The sequence below is a fragment of the Frankliniella occidentalis genome, unplaced genomic scaffold, assembly GCF_000697945.3.
Source record: "Frankliniella occidentalis isolate FOCC.00 unplaced genomic scaffold, Focc_3.1 Scaffold1026, whole genome shotgun sequence".
Classification (NCBI taxonomy): Eukaryota; Metazoa; Arthropoda; class Insecta; order Thysanoptera; family Thripidae; genus Frankliniella; species Frankliniella occidentalis.
In genome coordinates this window covers 16500-23169 of record NW_026268132.1, presented here as the reverse complement: position 1 = coordinate 23169, position 6670 = coordinate 16500, and the positions used below count along the sequence as shown (strand labels likewise).

The 6670-nt window shown below is 58.4% G+C and overlaps 1 long non-coding RNA gene and 2 other non-coding genes across 3 annotated transcripts; 1 reads left to right on the top strand and 2 right to left on the bottom strand.

Annotated features, from left to right (window-relative positions):
- Positions 1 to 2220: 2220 nt before the first annotated feature.
- On the bottom strand, positions 2221 to 2302 carry Trnal-aag (transfer RNA leucine (anticodon AAG)). The gene has a single exon. It is a non-coding gene; the product is annotated as a tRNA-Leu (tRNA).
- Positions 2303 to 2388: 86 nt separating this feature from the next.
- Trnav-aac (transfer RNA valine (anticodon AAC)) lies at positions 2389 to 2461 on the bottom strand. Its single transcript has one exon. It is a non-coding gene; the product is annotated as a tRNA-Val (tRNA).
- A 1553-nt stretch (positions 2462 to 4014) lies between these two features.
- LOC127751785 (uncharacterized) lies at positions 4015 to 4987 on the top strand. Its single transcript, XR_008012241.1, has 2 exons — positions 4015 to 4330; positions 4720 to 4987. It is a non-coding gene; the product is annotated as an uncharacterized LOC127751785 (long non-coding RNA).
- The last annotated feature ends 1683 nt before the right edge of the window (positions 4988 to 6670 follow it).

Genomic DNA, 6670 nt, shown 5'->3' with positions numbered 1-6670 from the left:
CCCCCCCTCCTCTCTCTCACACCTGAGCTACCGCACACAACCCACAACTTCTCCTCCCCCGCTTTGCTTTCTGCCCTCAGCAGCCGACTGATTCCGAAGAGCGCTCTCCTATACCTTCCGTATAGCTCCGTCCTTGTCGCACTCATGGAGTCGCTCCCCTTGAGCGTTCTTCGGAATCAGTCTGCAGGCCAAAGCGCCGCCCCCGCGTGACAGCGAGGGCTTCCCTTCGGCTTTCCCGCACCCTCATGCAGGTAGGAACGGATGCGGCACATCAGTCGTGGATGCGGCATTCCTCCACATCGACGCCTGTGCAGCGACAAGCACCACCATGATGGTCGATGCGAGTTTGTCGCGGTGCAAAGTGCAAGGCGGCACACGGGCCCCGGGCCCGCCGCGGTCGCGAGGACGTTTCCGCGGTGTGACTCTGCAGTTTTCGTCGCTCGCTGCACCGATCATCACACTGTACTACCTGTAGCAGAAGAAGTTTCTGTGTGTTGAGACGCGGGGGCCTGCGACCCGCGCGACCCCGTATGGTAGAAGAATGCTCAGGATGCATCCAAAAGAGCGCACTCCGTGAAAACTCTGAGCTAGGCCACCACTGGCTACTTTCGCGCGCATGCCAAAATCTGGCGTTCCCTTGGGTGCTCAACTGCGTCCAGTTCATAAATGGCAAAAATTTCTCTCAAAAATGGACCAATTTGTCAGTTAGGGTTACTTACAAGATAGAGCGATAAAACAAAAGCATCTGCACACACAATGTTACGCGCTTCGATGTGTGTTTGCCATACAGAAGAAGAGAGGGCAGGCAGCAGCAGCCAATGGCAACGCAGCCGCCGCCCGCGGTCGACCAATGAGACACTTCCTCATTGCCTTTGCGTGTGAGTGCGTCCAGCAGCCGAGCCGAGCGGCGGCGGCAGACTCGCGAGCATCCCGCGCGGGGGTCAACCAGGAGGGTGTCATACACCTCGGTGCCACCGATCCCATCTTGCCTGCTCATGACGACGGCGGTCTCCATCAGCACCTGCTCGCCGCCACGCTTCGGGTCGCAGGTCCCTCCTCTCCTACACCAGTGCATAGTATCAGCGCGTAGCCGCTGGTCACGTCACAGTGTTACGCCATTTCTGGACTGCGGAGCAGTTGCATTTCAAAAGTCTCCGCAAAATGCCGCAGCGCGCTCGAGCTCACACACACACACACGCACACACACGGGGGCGCGCGCGCGCAGCGGTTGTCTACGCACAGAAATGTGAAAGTAGTATTCTCTAGAATGTAGGACGACACACACACACAAACACACACACCTAGCCCCCCGCCCTCCTCCTCTATGTAGTATACACGTGGGGCAAGGCCCAACCATCAGCGGGCTGGTCAACGCCCACCTCCTTGTGCGAAAAAAATAAAAATAGAGACAACCAATAAACAACAAGATAATAGCACGGGTTTGTGCAGGAGCGAATTCCATGACACCTGCCGCTATTAAAATGATAGAAATGTGTAAAACTGCTGCAGAGAGCTACACATGGTCGGAGCGCTGCAATACCAGCCTCGTGACGCAACACAACGGCATCGTCCTCCCCCACAACGAGAGCCTGCTGCTCCTCCCGCCGGCCTGGTCTAACATGCGTAGATTATCGAAGGTAGAATCAGCATGCGCGTGCGTGCGCGCGCGAGCCTAGGCGCCGCCGCCGTGGACGATACGGCCTCCGCGCGGCGGCGGCGGTGCAAAGCCTTATGTAACGACGCGTTGCAGCAAGTGCAGCAGGCGCGCCAGCCCAGTCTCTCTCTCTAGGTGGCGACCTCTGCACTCTGAACGGCGGCCACCTACTGGGCCACCTCGTCGGGTCGGGTGGGCGGTAAACCATACCTCATCTCTCATGGGCCACCTAGACAGACGGTACCCGTTGGTGGTGATGCCACCGGTGCCTCCCGACCCAGCCCGGGTCCAGCTTCCTGCAGCGCAGCTTCCGAATGCCTCGCGCAGCCACAGCCACCCGTGCGCATGGCATGGCCTCTTGTGATATGCAGATGCACTTCTCGGCGGGGCATGCGCGCAAATGGGTGTGTATAAAAAGTTTTGCCGGGTGGTTTGTCAGTGTCGCCTGCCGATGCCTATGCAGGTGGTACTGTAAGTGTGAGCGTCATGCAGTTTCTTCACGTGTCTCACTACGTCAGAGCGCCCATGACGCTTGTGTCGGGCCACCTGCCCGAACAAAAAATCAGTGGCAGCGGTGGGATTCGAACCCACGCCTCCGAAGAGACTGGTGCCTTAAACCAGCGCCTTAGACCGCTCGGCCACGCTACCTCGTGCAGGACGGACAACTAGTTTCGGAGTTTGTGATCATCGACTCGAAAGCCGTCAGCAACAGCGCCCCCCACCAAGAAAACAGATGATTCCGCCCAGGATCGAACTGGGGACCTTCTGCGTGTTAGGCAGATGTGATAACCGCTACACCACGGAATCGCTTGCAGGTCCCCGGCCGAAGAATCGGGCCTGCTACTTCGGCATCGGCAGCCAGGCGGCCGGCCGCCGCCTCGACGAGGAAGGTGCCGCCGAGCCGAGGGTGCGGGACAGGGTAGCGGGGAGGGGGGAGGGGGGAGGGAAGGCCTCGACGAGCAACTCGGGCCCGGCGCTGGGCGCGGCGCAGAGAGCAGAGACCAGAGGCGGACTGCGCCGTGCAAGTTTGGGACGAAGTTGCCACCTTCCGGACTGACTCTCGGGAGTTTGACTTTCACCCATAGGCCCCCTCTGTCAAGAGATCTCCATCTCTATATTTCTCAGTCTCTCTCTCTCTCTCTCGTGCGACGCAACGCGCTACGCAACCACATCATGTGGTCCACATGGCAAAGGAATAGGAGGCAGTCTCTGGGTCTGGGTGCGGGCGCAGCGGCACAGCGTGGACTGGCGGGGCGAGCGTGTTCCCTGGACAGCGCGAGAAAAACCCCCACGAGGCACGAGGCCGCCCACGTCCGAAGAAAAAAAATTGTGCGTTTGTGAACGAAATTTGTTCACGTGTGCTGCTGGCCTTATGGTCGCATTTCGGACGTCATCATCTGGCCTAGCCCGTTACAATGTACCTGCGCGGGAAAATAAAACTGCTCCATTTTGGGAAAAGATCCAAAAGTTTTGGGTGTACTAAACTTTTTCCTGCCGCAACAACCGAGGTAACAACCCCTTTTGAGCCGGGCTCCAGCCACACCCCACAGCTCTTGGTGGTGGGAACCATCGTTTGCAGCCCAGAAACAAAGTAAAACGCATGAAACAAACGCGGTTATGGCCAGGACTTTACTTTGGCCAGGATGATTTATTTTTCTAAGTGCGACTGCAATAATGCACCGACCGTTCCAATAACCCCTGACGCACAAGTGACACCCACATTCTTTTTTTCCTAGCAAATACTTGGAGGTCGAACCGTGATTACAATTTATGACGACTGCGCTCTGTATTCGTTGCGGCGGCGCAAAACATTACCCATGGGTAAAATTCACCCGATGCCCGCGATCTCCGCCTCTGCAACGGCAGTATTGTGTCGCGGTAAATCCAAAGCAGCAGCGAGTCCCGGTGCCGCCTTTGTGGGCAGCCGTAAAGAGTTTTACGCGCCGCGCTTGTAATGACAAAGAACCACCGCTATCCCCCCGCAGCTGCTTTTATTGTCTCACTTCCCATCGTGTAGTTGAGATAGAAAATAAGGACACGGCTGTAAATGCCGTCGTCGACAAAACTACAACTGATACACCGTGTGTGTCGCGTGCAGGACATTTTCCACCTGCGGGAAGAGGGGCCGCTCAGAAACCACGTGGACAATGGGAAGGGGGAGTCCAAATATGAAGAAGGGGTCCCAAAAGGATCAGGACCGTCATCGCAGTCCAATGAGAGCCCCATGATATTTGTACCCCGGGGGGTTAAAATATCTTCTTGGACACCAATGACTGTCCTAATCCTTTTCGGGCCCTATATTATTTGGACCCCCCCCCCTTAATTTTCCACGTGGTTTCTGAACGACTCCAGAGGGGAAGGAAGGATATGGGGACGTTACAAACACGACCACCGCCGCATCCTACGCGCTGCACAACGAAATGGCGCGGCCAGCTGTTACCCAAGCGATCTGATACGACTCGGACAATGGACGCACACAAGTGCTGCATTGTGCCCAGGCCCGTGTGTGTGTGTGCGCGCGGCTGCGGGCGCGGCCCAGCGCCCCACAGCCTGTCTAGTGTAACGAGGCCGCTGGGGCTACTGGCCATAAGCCCCGCTGGACCAGAGAGGAGAGGAGCAGCCACGCCGCTGCAGCGCACGCCGAGCCGCGGCCCGAGAGCGCCTTACGACTCGTGGGTAGGCAACCCCAGCGCAGCAGCGCGTGCCGCTTGCCCCGCTTCCTCCCCTCCCCAACCTCTTTTCCGGCGCTCGTGGATGATTTGCGGACCGAGATGGACACGTAATGGCGTAAGAAGATCCCCCTTACGCCCCCCTCCCCCCATCTCTCGCGTGCCGCTGCCACATACTTCGGCGGAAAAATAATAAATAAAGAGGAATTCAAATTGTACGTGTATTCCCGCGTTGTGCGATAGAAGTCCAGGAAACAAGACGTGGATGCGTGTCGCGATTGATGTGTGTGTGTGTTAACCCCTCAGGCCAGTCTAGAGGCCCTGTAAGACGCCATGTTAATTTTAACCCTTTTTGGGCTTTTATCATAAAGAAAGTTCTTTAATTTTTCTCTGCAGGTCAAAACCTTTGTTTTCGTCCCAACCAGCGATGTGCCTAGTGGCATCGCATTCGGAGGATTTGCAGGGTTCGGCCTGCTAACCCATTGACGTCATCCCTCCGCGGAGCGCCACGGATCATGTGTTTATCACTTCCCCGGACCACGCCATTCATCCCGAACTGCAACTGCACACAGCGCCGCCGTCCGCTTCCTCCTATACCCAGAAGCGGAGCGCGCGACCTGGAGCCTGGAGCCAGGCGAACTGCACAATAAAGCGCGCAAAACTGCTTTGTTCAAAGTGCATCGGAGCCGGGCGCGGCGAGCTACGCGAAGGCGCGCGGTGTGGTGGTGCGCCAGCTGTCATCAGCAGCAGCAGCCTCCAGCCGCTCAGCCCCTCACCCCTCCTCTCCTCTCCCGTCAAATGGAATGGGCCTAACTGCCTTGGCGGCAATTAGGGCCAGAGCAGCTCCAGAGTCGTTTGATTCCCCCCTCCGCGCCTAACGACACTGTTCCACATTCTAGCCTAGTGTAGCCCGGCCCCATGCTGCTGGCCTAGCCCCCCACAGACAGCCAGCCCGGCGATAGACAGACGCGCGCGTATGGCCTCGGGCCCCGTGCAGCAGCAGCGAGGTGAGGTAACGAGAGAGGCGAGGCCGAAGCGCTTCCGGTCTCGCGGCTGCATTCCCCAACAGGACGACGAGCGAGGCGTTTTGCAAGCCGGGACTTGGTCTAGGCCGCGCGCCACGCCGCGCCAGCCCCGTGAGACCCGCGGCAGCGCGGCGGAACTACACTACGTGAAGTGGGTCAGCGTGATGGAGCAGGCGCAGCCGTGCAGGCACAGCACCACACGACTGACGGCGTATAGCGGGGCTCTCTGCAGCCAGGTCGAGAGTGGCGTGGCGTAGCGTAACGCGGGCTCGCGGCCCTGAGCGCTAGCGAGCGCGCGCTGCTGCCACTACTAGAATGTTCCCCCCCGCGCGCCCGCCGAGCGAGGCCACACCGCCATCTAGCGGCCGCTCGTAGTAACCGGGTTAGAGAGAGAGAGAGAGAGAGAGAGAGAGAGAGAGAGAGAGAGAGAGAGGCGAAGCTATGCCAACGCAACCCGATGCGGCATCCCTCAGGCACGACTGTAATGCCGCATTCGTGGAGCGTTATTTCTCGAGTTTCCCCGAGTGTGAGCGTAATAACCCTTTTGGAAGTTGAAGTTTGAAGAAGCGGGCGTGAAGTGTTGTGAGCGGGTGTGTCGGTGGAGGTTAGGGCGGGGCGAAGAGGGAGAGAGGGGCGTGTGTGGAAGAAGCACGAGAGCATGTCGGGGCAGCAAGGAAGCTTTATTACCGCAAGGGCGTAACACACAAAACAATAACAGCAACAAGAGCGACGAGGCGAGTCACTCGCAAAAGGTATCCAGTGTCGGCAGAGGGGCGCACCACTAGAGAGGACTCACTCTGGGGCAAACCCAGCGCAGAGTGAGACACTGTTATCCAGGAAGAGGCGATCAGGAAAACCCCAAGTCGCAGGCGGAGAGGCACGAGGGCCTAGTAGTAGTGGACGTTGGTGAAGCAGCAGACGGTGGTGATGACGACATGAAGTTTTTGGTGCGGAGTATAGGAGAGAGAAAAAGACTGACTGACTTTAAAATCGAGCCAAAGCCCTTATCTCTCCCCGAAGCTCCAAACACCTTTGAAATGGTGAGGCAGTAGAGGCGAAGTCCTTCCACGAGGCGGCGAGGTGTGTGAAGTCAGCATCCACTGGAGAGCCGAGGCAGGCTTGGCTGGAAAACCAACCAAGTCCTCAAGCAGGCAGGCAGGCACCATATCCAAAGGGGGCACTAGAGCACTGGGCGGGCACTGGGCTCCGAGCCGAGCACCTCTTCCGACGAACCACTGCAGCCGACTGACGCGGCAAGGGGCCGCGGGCCGAGCACGAGGCTCTAGGGCAGAGCTAGCCAGCGCTAGGCTTCCCCCACCACC